Source organism: Lycorma delicatula, chromosome 12 (genome assembly GCF_047948215.1).
Source record: "Lycorma delicatula isolate Av1 chromosome 12, ASM4794821v1, whole genome shotgun sequence".
NCBI classification, from domain to species: Eukaryota; Metazoa; Arthropoda; class Insecta; order Hemiptera; family Fulgoridae; genus Lycorma; species Lycorma delicatula.
The window spans coordinates 52150298-52174300 of record NC_134466.1 but is presented as its reverse complement, the minus strand read 5'-3'; the positions used below and the strand labels follow the sequence as shown (position 1 = coordinate 52174300).

At 32.1% G+C, this 24003-nt stretch overlaps 1 protein-coding gene across 5 annotated transcripts in view; it reads right to left on the bottom strand.

The window, feature by feature from the left end:
- The window catches only part of LOC142333437 (E3 ubiquitin-protein ligase RNF13-like), a 114959-nt gene that overhangs the window by 68801 nt on the left and 22155 nt on the right, over positions 1-24003 (bottom strand). The window lies entirely within an intron of this gene.

The window sequence follows — 24003 nt, the reverse complement described above, 5'->3', positions numbered from 1 at the left end:
CACATTGAAGCCTGATGTTTGAGGAATAAACTACACATACACTTTACTTGAAGAGATGTAGATGTCTACAAACTCTGATTTAATCAGGTTGTACTAACGATCAATATGTACTTAAATGGAAGCTGATTTAGACCATGCTGACAAATTGCTTTTATATAATAAACATATTGCTGACATCCTCACTATTACCCGTAAAAAACTGTAAAGCAAAATATTAACTTATAACTGCAGAATACAAATAAATAAATAATCTTAATTTTGATCGGAATATAAAAGATTATATAGATCATGTCTTTAAAAGATAAATTATAAATGTAAAAATAAATTACAAGATAAAAAAAAGATGTGTTCTAAGTCCATATTAACTATTTAAATATGAATACATGAAACAACATTAACGTAAATACACCTAAAACAAACAAAAAATTACTACAAAATAACTTGCAGTTCAAAAGATGCTACTAAAAATTATTTTGAGCACATATTTACACATTGAACAGGGTGCAGATAATTTTTTTTTTAATTAGTACTTAAAAATTCATCAATTGAATAATATTGTTTTAGTAAAAACATTTTAACTATATTTTAAATTGGTAAGATTTTTCAAACGGTTCTGAAATTTATTAAAAATGACAACCAAAGCATAATACGGTCTTTTCTTGCAACCAAAGTATTGTGTTTATACATCATCTAGTTTGGTAAAGGTGGATATTGTTTTTTTATGGATAAATGATATTCTTTTTAACAAACACTGCACATTTATAAATACAAGGATAAATTTCTATATTTAATTTTATAAATATAGATCTACACGACTCATAATTACGGGTACCAGGTAAATGGGATAAAAGCCATTATAAAATTATTTTTTGAGGAAGCCCAAAGAGATGACTTTTATATGAGAACATATCACGTTGACTTATTGCAATTTAACATTCATGACAAGCTTAAGTGTTTTATTACAGCACTTCAGAGCAAAACCTTGAGACAAAATCATATGGCCTGATACTGTTACAAACTAAATTAATCAGGTCATCCTATTAGAACCTTTCATCTAATAAAACACCGACAAATTTCCCTTTGTGGTCAACAGAAATACTATCATTATCATTAATGGGAATTCTATCCATAAAATCAGCACTGTTATAATTACTTAAAAATTACAATTCAATGGTTTTACCGACATTTAAAGTGAGATGGTTACAATCCAACCAGTGGATAATCTTTTTCTGAGCTGATTTAGTCCAATTTTAAAATAATATCTTTCAGTTCTAAAGCAAAAATCGATAAACAAGTGCAAAAACCATTAGCAACAAAATTTTGTGCAACTTGTGAAAATTATTTTAAATCATAATCAAATTTATACAATTAATTATAAATCTGACAATAAACAATAAATGAAATATTAAAAATTATAACTCTAAAAATAAACTTACATTTTTCAGTATAAATTCTACTTAGGGTATACTAAATCTCAACATTGATTTTCTTTTAAGTTAAAGGGATGATGCTTTCTGCAGGAAGAATAACAAATTTGCATAATCCAACAACAAATAAAAATCAATGGAATAGCCCTACCAAGTGCACTTTAATTCTAATCACAAGAAACTAATCATTCATACGAAGGTTCTGTAGCTTCTATACGGTACAGATAAATTAATCCATTCAGTTATACAAAATGTTTCTAAAATGGTGGGCTGGCTATACTTTTTCGAATTCTACTTGTTAAACTAACTAAACAAAAAATATCCTTAGGAAAAATAACAATTTCTCCTTTGTTCTCCCCCGGTCAACCATTATGTTATTTTTATACAAAAATTTATATCTGAAGTTCAGACAAACTAATCACATTAATATTTGGCAAACATGTTGGTAATAAAGTTTTAAAATTATCAAAAAATCAGAACTTAAATACCTTTGCAAATTACAAAATGACGGCAATTTTTATTTTTCAATTCGTTATACGTCCATAAATATTAGTTTTATCACAATTTGTTATTTGCTAAAATATTAAGCCTTTTATTTTGAACAAAATGACATTTTATTTTTTAACATCGGTTAACAAATAGCCGAGTTATGGCAGAAAATTGATGTTGTAATTTTGTATTTGTTTTCATGTCCTCCGCTTTACGTTCAATTCAATTAAATATTAATTGTTTTTATTTATTGATAATTCTAGTATTGTATAAATTAGTATCAAATTAAGTAATAATTTTCTCACAATAATAGATCTAATAATTATGACACAAAAAAAATGTTTAAATGTTATTAAAACATTAAAAAATAATTTTTTATTGACTGAACAAATATGTGTTCCAAAAATTTTAACGTATCATGTACTTTAATATATAAATATAAAAGAGAAAACAATTTAAAAATTTACTAAAGATGGGCTTAGGCCCGAAAGTGCTATGAAAATGAAAAAAGTAAGGTAAGAGTGTTCTTTAATTCTGTACTTTGTGGAGTGGCTGAATAAATTTGTGTTACATAAGTGGGTAGAATTTACGTACAGAGGAAATATGGACTACAAAAAAATTAATTTAAATAAATTTTATTTATATGTATATTAATTTGGACCAGCTAGGTGGCGCTGGGGTCAAGATATTTCAAAAAATTATATTTATGGTCCGATTTGGCTGATATTAGTTACGTGAAAAGAAAAATTTTTGCAAAAACTATACCCGCTAGCGCCGGTGTCGAGATATTTACGAAACAAACAAGCAAACAAACAAACAAATATACAAACAGACTTAATATATATATATATATATATATATATATATATATATATAAAAGGTAATGTTCGTATGTGTGTCCGCTATAGACTAAAAAACTTCTGAAATGATTTACGCGCGGGAAAAAGGGGAAAAGTGAAAAACAGGAAAATGGAAGAAGGGAAATACCATTGCATTCATCCAACTGCGATGAAATCTTTGTGAGTTGTGCGCACGCCCGCGATGGTTTCTGAATTAGTTTGGACCCGCTAGGTGGCGCTGGGGACTAGATATTTCGGAAAATTGCATTTGTGTCCGATTTGGATATTTACAAAATAAACAAACAAATATACGGACTTTTTCTTTCCGATGCGACTCGCATTTGCAATGAGCACCAGCAAAGCACAGGGACAATCGCTACAAGTATGTGAACTAAATTTGGAAAATCCATGCTTATCACATGGACAGCTGTATGTGGCCTGCTCATGCATCGGAAAACCTTCTGATTTGTAAACAGAATTAAAACACAACACTTTCTTTCTTTGAGTGGTATTACAACGCATGCCGGGTATTAGCTAGTCATTAATAAACCAATATATTTAAATTAAAAAAAAAGGTTACAAAAAAGTCGAATTTGAACCGATGTGAAAACTTTGGAACCAATGAAAATAAGTACCGCTTATGATAATCGTTGAAAAGCTTCCAATGAGAGCTTATTACTGTAGATAAGAAAATATCCGAAATCCAAATGTTTTGGGGATTTTTTGAACACTTTTGGTTCAGTCGATTGCCATCAAGAAGAGAGGTGCACCACAACTAGATGATACAGCAGTCCTAAATCCAAAATTTCAACATCCTACGGCTAATCGTTTTTGAATTATGCGAGATACATACGCACACACGTACGTACGTGCAGACGTCACGCCGAAACTAGTCAAAATGGATTAAGGGATGGTCAAAATGGACATTTCCGTTGAAATCTGAAAACCGAAATTTTTCGCGATTACAATATTTCCTTTACTTAGTACAAGGAAATAAAAAAGAATACAACCCTGACATTTTTTTATTTTTAAATAAATTATTACCAATTAATCTATTTCAAAAAAGTAAATTTGGATAAAAGTGCATATAAAAATGAAAAAAGGGAGATTAGCAATGAAAACCTTTAACAGCGGGCTAGTATTCTCTTACTTTCTATTCCAAATTGTAGATTCATAACAAGAACACTTTAATTTGTTAATGACTCCAGGATATAATGCATCAATAAAATATTTACTTATTTAATTAAATCTAAATTTATTCTTGTTGAAGCGTATCAACGTATTCATTAAATTATAATATTGCAGCGTAAATAACACCCAAATCTCTAATAAAATCATGTTCCTAAATTATAACCTCATCTGAAATTCAATAAATGTTATGCATTACGTTAATTTTTCTAGAAAAGATTTTTGACTGTAGTTTTATTCACATTAATTGAAGTCGATTTTCCATTGATCACATCTAAGCTCCATTAATTAAATTTTGTAAACTACAGTCTTAACCTTTTGTATACATTTGTCAATTTTTTATCTCTTATTCAGAAATGTAATTTGACATTACGTACATGTATAGAGGTAATGACTGAAATGTAATGCGCTCCGGAACGTAAGCTGGAAAAAAATAATGTCGTACAAGGTCATCATGTTTCATTCTCCTTTTACTTTTTTTTTTTTTTGTCTTCAGTCATTTGACTGGTTTGATGCAGCTCTCCAAGATTCCCTATCTAGTGCTAGTCGTTTCATTTCAGTATACCCTCTACATCCTACATCCCTAACAATTTGTTTTACATATTCCAAACGTGGCCTGCCTACACAATTTTTCCCTTCTACCTGTCCTTCCAAAATTAAAGCGACTATTCCAGGATGCCTTAGTATGTGGCCTATAAGTCTGTCTCTTCTTTTAACTATATTTTTCCAAATGCTTCTTTCTTCATCTATTTGCCGCAATACCTCCTCATTTGTCACTTTATCCACCCATCTGATTTTTAACATTCTCCTATAGCACCAAATTTCAAAAGCTTCTAACCTTTTCTTCTCAGATACTCCGATTGTCCAAGTTTCACTTCCATATAAAGCGACACTCCAAACATACACTTTCAAAAATCTTTTCCTGACATTTAAATTAATTTTTGATGTAAACAACTTATATTTCTTACTGAAGGCTCGTTTAGCTTGTGCTATTCGGCATTTTATATCGCTCCTGCTTCGTCCATCTTTAGTAATTCTACTTCCCAAATAACAAAATTCTTCTACCTCCATAATCTTTTCTCCTCCTATTTTCACATTCAGCGGTCCATCTTTGTTATTTCTACTACATTTCATTACTTTTGTTTTGTTCTTGTTTATTTTCATGCGATAGTTCTTGCGTAGGACTTCATCTATGCCGTTCATTGTTTCTTCTAAATCCTTTTTACTCTCGGCTAGAATTACTATATCATCAGCAAATCGTAGCATCTTTATCTTTTCACCTTGTACTGTTACTCCGAATCTAAATTGTTCTTTAACATCATTAACTGCTAGTTCCATGTAAAGATTAAAAAAGTAACGGAGATAGAGAACATCCTTGTCGGACTCCCTTTCTTATTATGGCTTCTTTCTTATGTTCTTCAATTGCTACTGTTGCTGTTTGGTTCCTGTACATGTTAGCAATTGTTCTTCTATCTCTGTATTTGAACCCTAATTTTTTTTAAATGCTGAACATTTTATTCCAGTCTACGTTATCGAATGCCTTTTCTAGGTCTATAAACGCCAAGTATGTTGGTTTTTACTAACCCCTTTTACTAACCCCCCTTTTACTAACATTCTAAAAATAAGATAACAAAAAAATCACAAAATATAAAAATAAAACATCCAAAAATAAATGTTTGTTCTCTTATTGATATTCTCTTATTTTCTGTCAATATATTGTAATGGAGTCAGATACACCTGCTAATTCAACAAGTCTAAAACATGTCATGATTATATTTTTAACAGCAGAAAAAAGGAACGCTATTGACTTTCATCGACATTAAAAGTAGTTTATGGCGATGAAATTGTTGAGCAACTGTACTGAGAGCAGGTGGGCAATAAAATTTGATGCATACGAAGCTGGTAAAATTGAATATTGAAGATAAACCTTGTACTGACAGTTCTGTGATTACAAACACACGTACGTAAAAGACAACTGAAAATTCTCTGCAAAAAATAAATATTAAAACACCTTAGGTGACATGTGTATCGTGTTTAAAAAATCACTGAACCGATAATTCTGGAACAAAATAATGCTGTATGCAACTGCCGAGGCTTTTGTAAGAAAAATTTAAACCTATACCACATCACATTAAATTTGTTGTATACTTCGTAAATTTGTTGCCCTGTGATTTCACGGCTTTTCTCGATTAAAGAATACTATTGGTATTCGTTTCACCATAACTGAAGTGAGGTCGTGGATCAAGGTCGTAAAAAGTAAGCAGTTAAGATCGTGAATTAAGAAAAACATTTTAATTAAGGCCAGCATTTTTTTACTGATGGAATGAGAAAACTGGTTCACAGTGGAGGAAATGTTGCCTTCATGGAAAAATAAATGTTAAGTTGTAGCAAATAAGACGTATGCCACATTTGTTTCATTTGATTATCTCTTTTCATTTATGAGTTATAAACGACTGTATATATATATATCGTATGGTTTTACAAGTATATAAAGTATTCACAATAAAATGGAAATGTCCAAATTTGACAACCAGTCCAGAGCACCCGGAGTTTTGAAAAACCTTTTTTAATGGTTCGTGTGTGCGCTTTGTCTATTTTAGTTTTCGAAATCTTCATTAGTATGGATGTAACGTCATTGGCATTCACATGTGTGACTGAACATGTACATTAAGTTTTAACTTTTTCAACAAGAGAAACAAGTTCTATTTTATATGATTATTTTTCAATTTTTTTTAACGATCCTTTTCTAGATCTACTATAAACACACTAATTGGAATTAATTAAAAGGATTTTTATTTATTTTAATTTTGATTAATGTAATGGAAACAAGTTGAAGAATGCATTATAAAGTTATGATTATCGATTAAATTCAATATTACGTAACGTTAAAATAGCATTCTGAATGCGTAATAAATAAACAACAACTATTTACAAGTCTAGCTAACATCATTTGCTATAAATTAACAATAATTTTACGTCAACTGAAAACCCTACTACGCTTTGGGGAGAGAAAAACTCGGTACAGAATTCTGGCTAGTTATAAAAAGGTAACTAGAGGCATTACTTTACTGATTTCTCCTTATCCTACCGATGTGTTCACATCTCTTTGTATCCCTTCTTGCCCTATAATGGTTCTGAGAAAATTATTTTGATTTCTCAAAAAGCAAACGCTCCCTTTTTGGAAAGACTATCTTTCCACTATTCCTCTTATTATTATCCTTGATTTCTTCTTACTTCCATTTGTACCAAGATTAACAAAAAGAAACGAAGACAAATCTCGTCCAACTGCGTACCGTACATTAATTTTTGGGCTGTCACGTTGATGTTTTATCACGACAGATGGAACTTCAGTATCCCATACTTGAATATTGTACTGAAGTGCTCGTTACAAAACTAGAGAATGAAGCTTCATTTTACTTTAAATGTTTTAACCTATCTGAATTTCTATAGTGAATTCAAATAATTTTTTTATCTTGTAAATAAATTTTATGAAACACGCGAATTTTTTAACCCGTAAAGTATAATCATTTTTTAAAAACGGAGTTAACAATTGTTTTTGGAACATTTAATTCTACAAAATACTTCCGAACTGATTTTTTTTTTGGATTACAGAAATATAGTAGCGTGCAAATTAATTCGAACACAGGGAATTTTTTTTCTTTACTTCTATGTTGTGGCTACACTGCTTGACCACACCCATTCTTTACATAGTGTATGTGAGGTTATTGTTCTTTGATTATTTAGCAATCTTCATGTTATAAATAATAGTGTTCTGTGAAAGTTTACTTCATTTTTTATGGCAAAATCATATTTTTGTATTTTTACTTCCGTGTACGAAGTACAAGGAGGTATTGTAATCGCGAAAAATTTTGGTTTTCGGATTTCAACGGAAATATCCATTTTGAGCAGTTTCACTGTGACGTCTGTACATACATACGTAACTCGCATAACTCAAAAACGATTAGCCGTAGGATGTTGAAATTTTGGATGTAGGACTGTTGTTACATCTATTTCTGCACCGCCCCATTTAATTGCAATCGACTGAAAGAAAAGTGTCCCAAAAATTAGCCCAAAATCCAAACAAAATTGATTTTGGGCTTTTTCTTAACCGCAGTAATAAGCCCTTATTGAGAGATGTTCAATGATATATCTATCATAAGTGGTACTTATTTTCATTGGTTCTAGAGTTATAACCAAATAAAATTTTAATTAATGAAATATTTGGATCTCACAAAGGGAAGGCACATCGGTTCGAATCAGACTTCATCCCCTTTTTTTTTAATTTAAATATATTGATTTATTAATAATTATTAACCTCTGATTGTAAAAACGCTTTTACAATAAATAATAATTCAATAATAGCAATAAAAAAAAAAATATGAAAAAAGTCAGAAGTTATTAGCGAAATAAAATTTTATGTACTTTTAAAAATGTATATATGTAATTTTATAGGTAATAGGCGTAGAAGGAAATCATGTGATGTCCACATATATTTTTTGTTTTGTGTCTTGTAATGTATAATAATGGACAAAACTCCTTCGAAAAATGTTTCTCTTTTTGAGCATACCAGTATAACCCAACAACAAATAGCTTCTGAGTGTGGTGTTGGACTAGTGGCAGTGAAGGCTCTTTAAAACAATTTAAAGAAACTGGTTTCTCTTCAAAGGAAAGGCAACTGTGGTCATAAAAGAAAAACTATTTCAGCACAGGATCGGTTATTAGTAAAAAAAAAAGTTAACTTGATCCAAAATTATCCGTTATGGACCTAAGTCAAGTCAGCAGCCAGTGGAACGAATTTAAACGTGACAACTGATACTGTTTAGTCGCCAACTTCTTGTAGCTGGAAGGAAAGCTCGTTGGCAAGCTAAAATGCAGCTTTTAACTCCAGCGATGTACAAAATGTTGTTCTGTGCCACAGCACATGCTAACTAGACCAAAGAACACTGGAAAAACGTTATGTTTTCCGAAAAGTCACATTTTTATGTTCAGAGGCAAAGGATTCTATTCATTAAAAAGGAATCAGATGAAAAAACATTACTGGCTCAAATCCAACCATCAGTTAAACACTCCCAGAAAAAATGTTTTGGGGTTGTTTCACATTTGAAGATCTTTGTTCATTACTTCAAGTATATGGTACATTGAAAAGCGATCGATGCCTTCAAAATTCTGAAGGAAAGGATTGTAACACAACTTCAAAATACAAGGCACAAATTTCCACAAGCCAATGAAATGTTCCAACAAGATTTGATGCCATGCCATACTGTCAAAAAGGTGGAAAAATCTTTCAAATTGAAAGCAAGTACGAAACAGTGAACCTTCCTCTGCACCATAATCATGGTTACTGATAGATTTCATACGGCTACTGATCTTATAATACAGCAATCAAGAATTGATACTAAAACTTGTTTACCTACCAAAAGCTTGGATAATTTCATTTCATTTTAACAAATACCTGTTTCATGCTTTTCTCCAAAACTAAGTTTGAAATTCCATCATTATATTACAGATACTATGTATTATAAATATGACTCTGAACTGCACAAAAACAACAAAATAAAATATTTAAATAGAAGTTTTATACAGAAGTCAATAACACATTTTCTAGTAAATAACAATCAAACTCTTCTTTCTTTCTTTTCTCTGTTTAGCCTCCGGTAATTACCTTTCAGATAATACTTCAGAGGATGATATGTATGAGTGTAAATGAAGTGTAGTCTTGTACAATCTCAGTTCGACCATTCTTGAGATGTGTGGTTAATTGAAACCCACCAAAGAACACCGGTATCCACGATCTAATATTCAAATCCATGTAAAAATAACCGAGTTTAATAGGAAACAACCAAATTCTACAAATTTTTAATCCTAACTGTTGAAAGCAATGATTATTATTCATTCTGAAATCATTAAATAATAATTTCAATCAAAATAGTAACACTAAATAATACATTATTTAATAAAGTATATAGATGATATTTTGATAAAAAACTGTTTTTAAAAAAGTAGAATACGTAAAAATTGATCAAAATCAAAAGTAAGAGAGCTAAATATGACCACAGGGGAAAACAAAAAAAATATAGAAAAATGATAAACAAAACTAGACATGTTTTAACCACCCACCGGGTTGGTCTAGGGTGAACGCGTCTTCCCAAATCAGATGATTTGGAAGTCGAGAGTTCCAGCGTTCAAGTCCTAGTAAAGCCAACTATTTTTACACGGATTTGAATACCGGTGTTCTTTGGTGGTTGGGTTTCAATTAACCACACATCTCAGGTATGGTCGAACTGAGAATGTACAAGACTACACTTCATTTACACTCATTCATATCATCCTCTGAAGAATTATCTAAACGGTAGTTACCGGAGGCTAAACAAGAAAAAAAAGACATGTTTTAACCGGAAAAAACCTCACTAAACACAAAGAATAATAACTATTAAAAATAATACAGAAAAAAAAAATAATTGAATTAGAAAATATTTGTGGTGTTTTTCTTTCTTAATTAGAAAAAAATTATTATTTCAAATTCTAATTATTTTAAATTCTCAATACAAGTGATAGAAACTGGAAATTTAGAACACATATAAATATAGTCTTACTTATACGGAATCGCCCACGTAAAAAAAAATTAAATACATTAACAAGAAAATAATGGTGTAAGGAAACCTTAGAAGAACCAGAATCATTCAAATAGTATGAACAACGTTTATTTTTGTAACATATATATGAAGACAAAATAAAAATTAAAAAAGAATTTCTTACAAAGTATGTAAAAGTAAAGATTGAAACTATGATTCTAAATTGAAGAAGTGATAAAGTTGTTTACAATAACAATTAACACTAGCAAGATCATAAGTTCAATTGCACAATAAGGATGTGTTATTTTTAAAACTACAATAACTCAAACACAACATACAAATATGATAACAATTAGTCCATTATTAGTTCATTTATCAATGAAACACTGACATTTCCAATTTTAAGATATAATAAACTTTTTCTATATCCTGATAATACTACAATATTTTTTTTTTTAATAAAGGGCTCTCATTACTAAGAAATCTAAAAAAACACAAGATAAATATAGCCATTCTGATGAAAAGATTTAATAGAAAACAATATGTAAAATCAACTTTTTACAAAATGAAACCCAATTAAAAAAACACATTAAAAAATTTCAGAAACTTTTTTTTTATTTTTGTGTGAGTTGGTGAAAAATTAAAAACAATACAACTACAAACAACTTGCTAGTCTTTTAATTTGTATTGATACATTTTTTGAAGTAGTTTTCTTTTAAAGAAATGTTTATTTTATTTCATTTTTAATTAAGTATTGGAAAACCTACAACAAAAATATAGTATGTAAGAAAAACAAAAATAAAAAACCAGACGCTAGTACAAAGCATACAACAAAGCAACATTACGGAACTTACAAAATTTAACTTTTCCTTTTTCCCTTCTTTTCTTCCCTTTTCCCTTATTTCCCTTTTTCCATTTTTGGTAAAAATATTTCTTTTCACGTAACTAATGTATATTCTGAATACGAACCGAATCGAACCATAAATGCAATTTTTCCAAATATCTCAACCTCAGCGTCATCTAGCGGTTTCACGTTTTGCAGAGGTATTTCTTTCCGTGAAACCCACATTCTCAATATGAACCATAAATACCAAAATCGGACCATAAATACAATCTTTTGAAATATCTCGACCCCAGCGTCAACTCCTAGCGGGTCCATTTTTTGCAAATAAAAAAAATACCGCTAGGTGGCAGCGGTATTTTTTAGTTTGTACCCGCTAGGTGGCGATACCTAGCTGGTACAAACTAATTCAAAAACCTTCGCGGGCGTGCGCGCACAACTCACCAAAGTTTCATTGCAATCGGATGAATGGTATATAGTAACGAATACGGGAAAAACAAACAAAACATTAATTTTTACTTATATACTTGCTGACCCGGCAATGCTTCGTCGGTATGGCTAGATTTGAGTATATATATACTCGTAGATTAAATAAACGCAACTGAAAGTTTGATAAAACATTAAAAAACTGAACAATACGGAATTCACAAAATTAATCTTCATTTTATCACTTTTTCCACTATCCTCCATTTCCTATTTTCCCTTCCCTTTCTCATTTTTCAATTTTCCCGCGCGTAAATCGGTCCAGTAGTTTTTTTTTAGTCTAAAGTGGACACAAACGAAGATTGTCTTTTATATATATATATATATATATATATATATATATAGAAGAAAGTCTGTTTGTATATTTGCTTTCGTAAACATCCCGACACCGGCGACACCTAGCGGGTAGAGTTTTTAGCAAAATTTTTCTTTTCACGTAACTAATACGTATTCTGAATATGAGCCAAATCGAACCATAAATGTAATTTTTCCAAATATCTCAACCCCAGCGCCATCTAACGGGTCCATGTTTTACATTTCTTTTCACGTAACTAATGTATATTGTGAATATGAGCCAAATCGGACCGTAAATACAATTTTTCGAAATACCTCGACCCCCAGCGCCGCCTAGTGGGTTCCAAACTAATTCAGAAAACTTCCCGGGCATGTGCACAATAACTCGCCAAAGTTTCATCGTAATCGGCTGAATGGTATAGGAACGCATATGGGGCAAACAAGCAAACATTCATTTATGTATACGACGTGCGACAATAAAGTAATGAGACTGATTTTTCTTTGCAAGATGTGGCAACCCTGCAGCTTGCGTAGGCACACCATCTTTGACCTTGGTCTATAAGCTACTTCTAGTCCAAGCGGCACATTGATGCAACTGCTCAGTTGTGAGTTGTGCTGTAATAAGTGAACACGTGTTTGTGTCTCCCGTCACAGAAATGAAACCGCAAAATATTGCGCAACGGTATGCCATTTATTTTTGCGTTAAATCGGGTGAAAACGCGATGACAACTTACGGTAAGCTTCAGAAGGCTTTTGGAAAGGAGGTTATGTCAAGAGCTCAGGTTTTTCGGTGGCATAAAATTTTTAGTGAAGGCAGAACGAATGTTGAAGATGAAGACCGCAGTGGACGACCATCAACCTCACGGACAGATGTCAACTTGACCAGGGTGCGTGAAATCGTACGATCTGATCCAAGATTATCCGTGAAAATGATTGCAGAAGAACTCAACATCAATCGAGAAACGGTTCGTCTAATATTAACTGAAGATCTTGGTACGAGAAAGATTTGTGCAAAAATGGTCCCCAAAAATCTCGCACAACAGCGAGAAACACGGAAAAATGTGGCAGCCTATCTGTTAGAGCAAACGGAAATCAATCCAGATTTGTTGAGCCGTGTTATCACTGGTGATGAAGGTTGGTTTTTTCAATGCGATCCAGAGACAAAACGCCAAAGTTCGCAATGGTGCTCAACGGGATCAACCAGACCAAAAAAAGCTCGCATGTGGAAGTCAAAAGTGAAACGCATGCTTGTGTGCTTCTTCAATTCCAAGGGAATTGTTATAAAGAGTGGGTGCCTCCTGGACCAACAGTTAACCAATATTTCTACAAAGAAATTTTATAAAGACTTCGTAAACGAGTTCTTCGTGTCCGTGCCAACATTGCTGATAATTGCATTCTGCATCACGATAATGCGCCATCCCATACTGCTATGTCAGTACAGCAATTTTTAACCTCAAAACAAATTTTAGTACTACCACAGCCACCTTATTCGCTCCGTGCGACTTTTCTATTTCCAAGAGTTAAAATGGCGGTCAAGGGACACCATTTTCAAACAACACAAGATGTCCAAAAAGCTGTGACGAGGGTCTTTGAGGATATTACAGAAGATGAGTTCCAGAAATGTTACCATCAATGGCAGACGAGCTGGAATAAGTGTGCGCAATCAGAGGGGAACTACTTTGAAGGAGACAACACTAAACATGATTAAAACGGTAAGCAACATTTTTTTTCACATCAGTCTCATTACTTTATTGTCGCACCTCTTATATATATATATATATATATATATATATATATATATATAATGATATACGAGTATTCGTATAAATATAAACTCACAAGCTTTTTCAAATGTGCCTTTAAGGAATATTAATTAATGCAGATATTTCCAGACAATTACATCATATGTTTAACATGAAAATCATAATGAGATCACACTTTACAAAAGGCACTAGGAAACTGTATGACTTTTTCCTTTTGTTTTTTAAATAATCTCCACCACACACATCATATGCTTCGCCATCCTTCGAAACCAGTTTCAAAAGAAATCTGTTGTGTTTTATCAGAGATCTGGGCACACTCACCATACAAAGCATTTACGTCATCATCGTTCACAAAATGAAATGCCTCCCTTTCAGTCTGTTCTTCACCTAAGAGAACAGGGCAAAGTCACTATGGAGTGAGATCAGGACTGCAGAAAAAGTGTTCTAACAGTTTTACTCCAGTGCGGACCAAATATACTCAAAGCAACCTTTGGAGCGATATGCTAGAGCGTTATCTCTGGTGAAGAAACCGTGTGTTCTTCCTTGATTTATGTAGCTTCCTGAAACCTTCAACAATTTCAGGCAAGCATTCCATAATATATCACTTCCCAGTAACTGTCTTCCAAATTTTCAATAAAACTTGCTCTTCATTGATCTGGAATTTCGAACAGCAACTAGAATTTCCTCATCTTTGAACACCAGCTTTGATCTGAGCCTTTGTCGGGTCTACAAACAAGTTTCATCAATAATGTTCATATAGGGAGATTCCCATTTTCACACTTTTTCGGCATTAATAGCATCATGAAATACGCTGATCAACGCTTAAACCACGTGCAAAATTACTCGGTATTCAGTTTTCGACCACATCACCACCTCTTTTCACTAACAAAGCCAAAAGTCAAATGACAGTGACAGTGACTAGAATAGATACAGTGCAGGTTGGGATCTGTCTAAACATACTTTACTCCGTAACTGCCTGTGATGATCCATTCCGTTATATTGCAAAACTTTCCTAGTACCCTTTGTATAATAATTGGATGGAAAATGCAAAAAAAAAAATATATATATATAATAAGAAAATGTCTGCATAGGCATATAACTTCTCCTTACAAAGCATCTTCCAATAAATTAATAAGAAATATATTACATGAATTTCTGTGGATTAATCATCACAACTAGTGTACTATATCAAAATTACAACAACAACCAATACTAAGCACGTATTTTACAAAGAACAATGAGGTAGATGAAATGACAGGTTAAAGAATTCCAGACTGTTGTTGGGTATCGATCCTAAGACTAGATGATACGGAAACTTATTTAGACGAAATCATGTGAAAGTTCGAGGAGAAATTTGAAAAGGAGCAGCAGTAAAAAATGTTATTCAGAAGTTAGTTAAAAAAATTTTGCGAAACAGGTTCAGCATTAGATCAGAAACATCCACGACACAAGTCAGTTTTAATGCAGTTCATAGCCATACGCAAGAGGGTGAACGTGATTACTGGTTGCAACAGGACGGCGCCACTTGTTAAACAGCTCGCTCTACTACGGAGATGCTACAGGATTCTTTCGATAGAAGAATCATTTTTAAAGGTTTGTGGCCCCAAAGATCTCCTGATCTGACTGGTCCAGACTTCTTTCTATAGGGTTTCTTAAAAGAAATTTTTTACAGGAACAATCCACACACCCTGCAAGAACTGAAGACAAACATTACCAATGCCATCCAGGAAACAGAAAGGGTACAGCTAACAAGAGCAACCAGGAACATGGTCAAACTTGTTGACATGTGCATAGAAGTGGATGGATATAATTTTCAACACCTTCTCCATATTATTATTTAAATGTCTTCCAATAAATTATTATTTATAGACTAAACTAAGTAATGGGGCCTCTTTTAAATTAAACACTATTTTATTACAGTAGTTTTAAAATAAAGTGAGGATTTTCAGCAGATAATGCTTCACGGTGTGAAGCAGTGGACTATTATTGCAAATTATAATAGTTTCAGAAGAAAACACACAAAAAACTCGTAGGAGACGGCGAGCATTGGCTCGGCCTACAAGGGAATGAAGCGTCGGAGGGTGCCGGATTGGACAGAATTAGCCTGCTTGGCTGAGTGCCTTGGGGGCCCTCTCGAGCATGAGGGGGTCGCTTTGGTGCGATGAGACCGTGAACACTCCGCTTCCGGTGTCTGAGGGCGTTGCTCACGTTTTTAGTGATTATGGCTGACGGTTGTGTGGGTAAGTAATAAGTTGGTAAGTAGTTGAATTGTGTGTGTGTGTTAGATGGTGGGTGTGTGTTTGGTACTCTAGGTGAGATTGCGGAAATTTAATTAACTATTGAGAGTGCTTTGGTGGATAAGTTATCTTTTGTGACCATGTCTTCACGACTGTTGTGCGCTTGTCTTGTGTTAACTTGATTGTATACTAGATCGTGGATACCGGTGTTCTTTGGTGGTTGGGTTTCAATTAACCACACATCTCAGGAACGGTCGAACTGAGAATGTAGAAGACTACACTTCATTTACACTCATAGATATCATCCTCATTCATCCTCTGAAGTATTATCTAAACGGTAGTTACCGGAGGCTAAACAGGAAAAAGAGAGCTTGATTGTATGAATTTATAAATGTGTGTGGTACGTCTTAGTACCTGTTAGGTAAGCTATTTTTCTAGATGTTTTCCTCCTTTGTGCAGGCAGTGTGTGCGTGTAGTGGTCTGGTATGGATGATGATTGCTTGCGGAGACCGAATGAGTGTGTGGGCGCTTACCTCCCCCTCCCCTTAATGAAGTAATGCTTTATTAGCGGTTTCCCAAGAGGTGGGGTCGCCTGAGGTGGAGGTTTAATCAGTAGTGCTCAGAAATACATACGCATTTTCTACTTGCGGAACCTGTTAGGCAAGTCCGACACTGCTTCGGCTTACATGGGGTTCCTCCACCTTAAAAAAAAAACCTTCAATTTCCTAGATACTACTTCCAAACATGTGGAACAAGCAAATTATAAAAAGTTTACTATCTTATCCCACTTTTCTCCCAATTAAAGCGAAATTAAGCTAAAAATAAAAATTTTTTAAAAGTAATTTTCTATTTCAAATCTGTTTCAAAAAAAATAATTTAAAATTAAATTTAGATAAATAAAATGTTTGTAAAAATAATTTTATGATTTAAAGGAAACTGATTATAACTAATCGTTAATAATAATTAACAATACCGACAGCTTCAAATTTTAACCAGTATAAATATAATTAAAAATAAATAAAAAATTATACTCGTATATATAAATTTATGTTAAAAGTTCGTAGTATTAATCTCATTTTAATTTAAAAAAATTAATTATATTTCATTAAATTAATAAATCATAATCTCATTTTTTTTTCTTCAATCATTTGACTGGTTTGATGCAGCTTTCCAAGATTCCCTGTCTAGTGCTAGTCGTTTCATTTCAGTATACCCTCTACATCCTACATCCCTAACAATTTGTTTTACATATTCCAAACGTTGCCTGCCTACACAATTTTTTCCTTCTACCTGTCCCTCCAATATTAAAGCGACTATTCCAGGATGCCTTAATATATGGCCTATAAGTCTGTCTTTTCTTTTAACTATATTTTTCCAAATGCTTCTTTCTTCATCTATTTGCCGCAATACCTCTTCATTTGTCACTTTATCCACCCGTCTTATTTTTAACATTCTCCTATAGCACCGCATTTCAAAAGCTTCTAATCTTTTCTTCTCAGGTATTCCGATCGTCCAAGTTTCACTTCCATACAAAGCTACGCTCCAAACATATACTTTCAAAAACCTTTTCCTGACGTTTAAATTAATTTTTTACGTAAAAAAAATTATATTTTTGACTGAAGGCTCGTTTCGCCTGTGCTATTCGGCATTTTATATCGCTCCTGCTTCGTCCATCTTTAGTAATTGTAATTGCCAAATAACAAAATTCTTCAGTCTCATATTACTTGATTTAAGTGTCATTTTCTACCATTCCTAGCATTGTCATTCTATCATTAGTATTTAACACATTTCAGGGTACCTCTATTATCTTAGCACTGCTAGAAGTAGTTTTGAGAATGGAGCTACTCCGAAATGCGTCAACTACGATTGTTAAGAGCGACAATTCTAGGAAGAGCAGAAATAACAGTCAAATCAATTATAATACTAGCAGAAATATAGAATATTGTGAAAAAAATATCATATTATACAAATATAAATATCATTAATGGTTTTAATAACATACTACAAATACTAGTATAACAATAATTCAGTAAAAAATTGATCAAATACTTAATTTTTATGACAATTAACCGAATAATATGAAATATTATGTACAATTCCATTAAGATTTTTTTTTAAATTGATATTTTTAAAGAGGAGTATCAAAACTAAGATAACGTATTTGTATGAGTAATAAAAGACGTTTAATATTATGTAAATTTCACAATCAACAGAATCCCTCATTTAAAAGTTATTATATAATGTAAAATTAAATTATTAAATGGAAAAAAAAAACTATTTTATAGGGTATATAAAATCTTATCACACAGAAAATTATATTAAGGACTATTTGAAACATATTTAAAGAAAATATCAACTATACACATACAAACTAGCTGAAATAACTATTTTTTTTTTTTTTTTATTATTTTAAGACAAATGCTAAACTTTCAAGTTTAGAAAATTCTCCCTGTTAATATCTTAGGAATGCTAATTTTAAGATTTTTTTTTACTTTTCCTAAAGACTCCAATAAAAGTACATACACTAAATTTCCAGCGATATAAAAACAGGACATAGTAGCGATTAGTCAACGAGGGATTGCTTTCCTGTTTGTATATTATATGATTTGCACTCCTTTTCTTTATCACTATATGAAAGTGAAAAAAAAATATTTTTGTATTGGTAATCTTAATCTTCAAGAGAAACACATTCAAGTTCAGCGATTCAATGATGAATAAGAATTTTCCTCAAATACATATGATGTATAATATATAATAATGCAATTAAGAATGTAAATCTTAATTGATAAAACTTTTTGCATTTGCAAACATTTTCAGAATATTCAACAAGCATTTTGTTACGTCGGTTTTGATCTCTTCTCTAATCTGAAATCTTATTCTATTGAATGGTATTTTCATATCTTAAAGAAAGTACCAAAAAAAGTTGCATAGCTATGTTTGAAGATTAGGGAGGTTACTGTACCTACGAAATATGCATTTTACCAGTAAAGTCTAAATGATTTGTGATCTAATGACGTGCAGAATTAGTTCTCAACCTGTATAGCAACTACTTAGTATGAAAAAAAAATAAGGTCCAAACTTTTTGATTAGATCTTGTGAGCATATTACACTGGGGATTAATCTAGATGGAAAGTAAAAGATCTTCAGCCACATTATATTGACAAAATTGGTATAGTCTTTCCTAGACAAAATATTAGTTTTTTACTGCTATCTTCACTGATGCAAATATACTGTTGCACTACCCGCATGCTAGCTCACTATAACGCACAATATGATATATCATGTTGAAATTTGTTATATAGTGAGAATTATTAATCCCAAAATGTGATACTCTCTCAGAAAAACAAAACGTCATAAAGGCGTTTATATTTTGCATTACTTGCATGTATCACAGTCATGTGAAAGATAGAGTAGATAATAAGCAACAAATTAATGAACTATTTTTGAAGAGGAATAATGGATTTTATATATACTGCCTCTATCCAGCACTCACCCAAATAATAAAATTATTACTAACAAAATAATAATACTTAAAACATAACAAAATTAAAAAATTTATAAGTTTCCATCATACTGTCACCTAGAATAAAATTAATTATCCATTACGGGTAGAAAAATATACGCAAATCATACTGTTGATTTAAACAATTTGAAAGACGACTCTATAATTAAAATTAATTAATTCATTTGAATAAAAAGTGTCAACATAGCAATTTATTTGAAAAAAAACCTCATATTAAGAAGACATAAACATAACCAATGCATCTAAGCTATAATGTAAATTGTAATATTATATTAATCATAAGCATTTCCTGTCTGGCCTATCCTTTTATCATACTGTTATTATTCATATGATATATGATAAGGCTAATAAAAAAAAATTATTTGTATTCCTGAGATTTATTTAATTTTGATGGTATTTTTATACTACGGTAAATCAAATATTAACGGGATTTTATTTTTAAAAAAAATTATTTATTGAAAAATAAATATACTGTATTTAAATAAAAATAAAATAAAACAAATACAATTTATTTTTCTACATAGTTTCCTGCTTTAGAAATGTATTTTTCCCAGCGAGAAAGAAGGTTCTTTATCGCAGCATCATAGAATGAAACGTCAGGATCCAATTGCGCACGAATCCCTCCACGCCCTCGTCACCTTCAAATCGTTGCCCTCCTAGAGCTTCTTTAAGCGGCCCAAACAAATTAAAATAGCAAGGATGATCAGGTTGAGTCAAATGCATTTCTTCTAGTTTTGAGACAGTCAGAGCTGCAGTATGGGGCCCGGCGTTAACGTAGAGGAGGATGGCCTCTCGAATCGGTTGGTTTCGTCTTCTGCGGCGCTCACCTCGTTCAAAAGCTCGCAGTAGTAAGCAGCATCGATTGTGCATCGCTTATGTAAAAAAAAAACAATGCGCAAAACGCCTTGCCGATTGAAAAAACAGTTGAAAGAACCTTGTCACCGTCCAGTCTTGGTTTTCACTGGGGCTACCTCCCCTTTCCAACACCACACCATACTGGCTTGTTTCCACTAAGGAGTGTAATAGTGGACCCACGCTTCGTCGCAGGTGACGATCCGACTCAAAAATGCATCACCTTCTTTCGGAAACCTTGCTGTAAGCCTCTGACAGACTCCAAACGTCACAACTTCTGATCTGCGGTCAAAAGGCGAGGATCCCATCTGGCACACGCTTTACGGAACTGTAAGTCGTTTGTGATGATTGCTTGACAGCTCCCAAAATTTATTCCAACCTGTTCTTCAATTTCGGATACTCTTACCCGTCGATCGTCTTCAAAAACGTCTCGACTAACACTTTATCAATCTGAATTACTTGGTGTTATGCGATATACACCCAATGTGTTTCTCTGGATACCATTTTTACCCGGAAGAGAACCATTAATCAAAATTCACAAAATATTTCACACAAAAACCGTTTCAGAATTTTAATTTAATTCTAGAAACTCCTGAAATTTTTTTATTAAAATATATATTCAGGTAGTAAATAATAAAGCTTTCTGCACTATAGGACAGAAGTATGAAATTTCAAGTTTAGAATTTAATTCCTTAATTTGTATCGGTAGAAATTTCAACAAAAAGATCACTTAAGATTTTTTTTTAATGAAAAAAAAGGATATAAAAGAAGAATTTAATCTCTAAACACTCATCAGTCAGTGACAGCTGGTGTCCCTGGAAACAGTGCTTACGTGGTTAAGATTATTTTTAGTACATTTCATAATCACTTAAAACTTACAATTCTCTTTTGTATTTAACTTCAATTTTCACTTTTATTTCTTCATTAATGTTATTATTACTTATTAAAGATACAAAAAAAAAAATAGAACTGATCAACTGAATTTGACACATATGAACTTGATAACAACTATCATATAATGAAGGATAATCATATATTTACTGTACTGTAAATTACATAAGGTTTTTATAAATAGCCAAAGAGGTCATTTTATAAGTATCTATTAGGTAAATAAATTATAAAATTTTAGTAATGTTGATTTTTTAAATTAAATTCTAATTTTTACACTTTTATTTATTTTTGATCGACTTTATTTAAATCGTATTTCCCACAATTAAATTCTCTAGTCATTTTCACAAAGTTTTATTTTTAAAGTAACTTAATAATTTAATTACATCTAACTTAAAACTCTGTAATTTACAATTGTTTTTTTAGATTTTTAATAGTTCTCTTGCAAACATCTGAAGACAAACTTTTGAGAACCTTTTTTCCCAGTTGCAACAAAATGTGAAATCACTAATTTCAGACTACATTTATGCCCAATTATATAACTGTAAAACTTTGTTTAACATTATCACAATTCCATATTATTTAAGTTTTTATATACTAGAAACTTTAAACATACTTTTCACACTATGTACTGATCAATGAGTTCAAGCCATTCATTGCAACCCCTTTCGCAAATGACGCAACTGTATTTATATCTGAGGATAATTATTTAAAAGAATTTGAAAATTGTACGATAGCAACTCAAAAAATTGTTTACAAGATGGATTTTTAAAAATGGAAAAAACCATTGCAATGTATTATGCAATGTATCATTGCAATGTATCATGTGTTCTAAACATTTGCTGACTGCACGGTTAGAATTCCCATTAATGATGAACAATCTGCTACCTAAAAAACAATATTTCGGAGTGTTTTATTAGACAAGTTTCTTGTGAGATGATCAAATTGATTTTGTCTGCAACAAAATCAAACCATACTGTTTGCTCTGAAGCATCTTAATAAAATGCTAACTTGTGATCAAGATTAAATATTTATTACGCCTATATATATTCTCGTATAGAGTATAATGTCATCTCTCGGGACTCCCACAAAAACAAAATCACAAGTTTATAATTTAGAAAAATGGGCTGTCAAATCATTATCTGGCATCTATAAGTACGAACTGCATAGACATTCATTTAAAAAATTAAATATGTTAACTTATCTTTGTATTTATATTTATTATGTGCAACTTTTACAAAAAGAGCAATCACTAATTCTTAAAAACGATATCCAACTTCATCTAATCAGATAACGGAACGGTTTTGATAACTGTTTTTTTTTATCACTCAACAAACAATACTTACGAGAAAGGTGTTTATTACACTTTCGTTGCCATTTTTAATAAATAGCCAAATCATTTGAAAACTCTTCCCACCAATCTATTTAAAATACAATTAGAAGAAGTTTTTAATAATTTTGAAACCAAACTTTCTAAAAACAAAATGGAAATATCTATGCGTTTTTTTTTTTTAGTTTTTTCTGGGCGAAAAATTCTTTGGCGTTATCATCGCCCGGACACGACAAATTTGTTGCAGTAAATAAAGGTATAACATTCTTAATCAGAACAACAACAAAACTTCCAACTGCTACACGGCAACTAGTATGAAGAGCCGATACACACTACAGTAAATAAGATATCAGAGTATAAATGGACGGCCATGAGAAAAAAACAAAACCTGGTATAAATTTCCTTGTCATTGCCCAGGATTCGTCGAATGTTTCTGGGCAATTTATATTTAAGAAGCAAGGCCGCGTAAGTTATCCAACCCACAAGGTGTGATGCACAGTCAAGTGGCTGTCGTATCGTATGTATAATGAAGCGTTTTCTCCTGACATCAAAAACTCGTGAGTAACTCTCGTGTTTCATCCGCAATGGGCAGCGGACCACTTTCTCTCTGCGAATTTTTCTGCAGAGTAACTTTAATAAATCGAAGTTTGTTATCAACTGTAGCAGTCCAGAGTCATCTTGCCACTTTGCACGAATACTGTGTTTTACACAATTAATACGGTCACATGTAGTAATACGAGCGGTAAAGCACGACTGACTACATGCGTCTTTAGCAGCGCGCGGAATCTGTATCTTCATTACCCGGAATTCCCACATGGTTAGGGATCTAGAAGATACTCACTTGTGCGTTGCGGTGGCTCAACTCAGCGATTGTATTATAGATCTCGGAAACACGAGGATGATTAGAATACAAATCTTTTAAAGGTTGAAGAGTACCTCAGGATTCACGGCAAATAACGATATGGCAGTATTGTGAGTTAACGATCTTCTTTTGTTCTTTTTCCTGTTTAACCTCCGGTAATTACCTTTCCGATAATACTTCAGAGGATGACATGTACGACTGTAAATGAAGTGTATAGTTTTGTACAGTCTCAGTTCGACCGTTCCTGAAATGTGTGGATAATTAAAACCCAACTACCAAAGAACACCGGCATCCACAATCTAGTACTCAAATCCGTTTAAAAATAATTGACTTTACTAGGACTTGAACGCTGGAACTCTCGACTTCCAAATCAGCTGATTTGGGAAAACGCGTTCACCACTAGACCAACCCGGTG